The sequence below is a fragment of the Psammomys obesus genome, unplaced genomic scaffold (genome assembly GCF_907164565.1).
Source record: "Psammomys obesus unplaced genomic scaffold, mPsaObe1.curated_primary_1811, whole genome shotgun sequence".
Taxonomy (NCBI): Eukaryota; Metazoa; Chordata; class Mammalia; order Rodentia; family Muridae; genus Psammomys; species Psammomys obesus.
Window position 1 is genome coordinate 3,392,925 of NW_026596427.1, and position 2,218 is coordinate 3,395,142.

At 38.0% G+C, this 2,218-nt stretch overlaps 1 non-coding gene across 1 annotated transcript; it reads right to left on the minus strand.

Annotated features, from left to right (window-relative positions):
- Window positions 1–776: 776 nt before the first annotated feature.
- On the minus strand, window positions 777–881 carry LOC129669539 (U6 spliceosomal RNA). Its single transcript, XR_008719036.1, has one exon. It is a non-coding gene; the product is annotated as a U6 spliceosomal RNA (small nuclear RNA).
- Between the last annotated feature and the right edge of the window lie 1,337 nt (window positions 882–2,218).

Sequence of the window (2,218 nt, forward strand, 5' to 3'; positions counted from 1 at the left end):
TTCTTCTTCTTCTTCTTCTTCTTCTTCTTCTTCTTCTTCTTCTTCTTTCCCCCTAGGGCTTCTGGTGAACCAATAGATTGCTTGAATGAGATGTTTCAAATTTCTTCTTGAAGGTACTTAGTGGTATGAATTTTCCTCTTAGAACTGCTTTCATTGGGTTCCATAAGTTGGGGTATGTTGTGCCTTTATTTTCATTCAGCTCTAGGAAGTGTTTAATTTCTTCTCTAACCCAGATGTCATGGAGTAGCAAGTTGTTTAGTTTCCTTGTTTGTGTATCCTTTTTGTTATTTCTGTTGTTTTAGAGGTCCAGCTTTAGTCCATGGTGGTCAGATAGGATACTAGGGATTATTTCATTCTTCTTGTATCTGCTGAGGCTTGTGACCAACTACATGGTCTATTTTGGAGATGATTCCATGAGGTGGTGAAAAGAAAGTATACTCTTTTGAATTTGGGTGAAAAGTTCAGTAGACATCTATTAGGTCCATTTGATTTTGGACTTTGTAGATGTCATCATTTCTTTATTTAGCTTCTGTCTAGATGAGCTGTCACTTGGTGAGACTGGAACATTGAAGTCTCCCACTATTAAGATGTTGAGATTGATGTGTGATTTCAGCTTTAATAATGATTCATTTACAAATGTAGGTGCTCTTGTATTTAGGGGATAGATGTTCAGAATTGTGATGTCTTCCTAATGGATTTTTCCTTTAATGAGCATGAAGTGCTCCTCCTCATCTTTTTGATTAATTTTGGTTGAAATTTTATTTTATTAGATATTTTAAAATATGGAACACTTCATGAATTTGCATATGATCTTTGTGCAGGGGCCATGCTAATCTTCTCTCTTTTGTTCCAGTTTTAGTATATGTGCTGCAGAAGAGAACATGTGCTTGAAGTTTTGACTCTAGCCAAATAGAAAGGTTTGCTGGATTTAAATGAAAAATAATACACATGGCTGATATAATCATTTAAAATACAATATGAATGTAGATATGTGGAAGAAAGCAAAAGTATAAATGCAGAGAAGAAAATTTGCTAAAACTGATAAGGCCAGAAATTAGACAATGAGGCCATCAAAGCACATCTGATTCTAAATTATAAAATTAGTACTATATATGTCCTCATACGTTTTCTTTTCTCTTTCTCTCTCTTTACAGCACTTAGTAGTCACTGACCTTAATTCTTTTGTTTTCTCATCTTCTTTTAATATTTTAAATGAGTTATTTTTCAACAACAGGTAATTTGTAATGTGTTAATAATAAAAGAAGACATTTTGAAAATATATTTTTTTTCTTTTTTTGTTTTAAGAAATGGTCTCATGTAACTCTGGCTGTCCTTGAATATTCAGTGTAGCAGAGACTAGCCTTAAACTCCTGATGTTTCTGCCTCGATATCTATCTGGTACCTCACAACTTCCTCTAATAGCAGCTCCAGGGCATGTGACACCTTCCTTTAATTTCCATTGGCACCTAAACTCATGTACATACACACACACACACACACACACACACACACACACACACACACACACACTTTTAATATGTACACCTAAAGAAACTCAGCAAGAAGGAGGACCCTGGGTAAGATGCTCAACCCTCACTCAGAAAGACAAAAGGGGTTGACATTGAAAGAAAGAGAAAACAGGAAACAAGACAAGAGCCTACTAAAGAGGGCCTCTGAAATACTCTACCTAGCAGTGTATCGAAGCAGATGCTGAGACTCATAACGAAACTTTGGGCAGAGTGCAGGGAATCTTATGAAAGAAGGGTGAATTAGTAAGACCTGGAGTAGACTGGAGTTCTACAAGGAGAGCAATAAGACCAAAATATTTGGGCACAGGGTCATTTCTGAGACTGTTACTCCAACCTAGGGCCATTTATTGAAATAACCTAGAATTCCTGCACAAATGTAGCCCATGGCAGCTCAGTATCCAAATGGGTTCCCTAGTAATGAGAACAGGAACTGTCTCTGACATGAACTCAGGGCTGGCTCTTTGATTACCGCCCCATGATGTAGGAACAGCCTTGCCAGGCCACAGAGGAGGACAATGCAGCCAGTCCTGATTATCCCTGATTAGCTAGGATCAGATGGACGAGAAGAAGGACCTCCCTTATAGGTGAACTTGGAGAGAAGCATGGGAGGAGATAAGGGTGGAAGGGTGGGATTGGGAGGGAATGAGGGAGGGGCCTACAGATAGGATACAATGTGAATAAACTGTAAT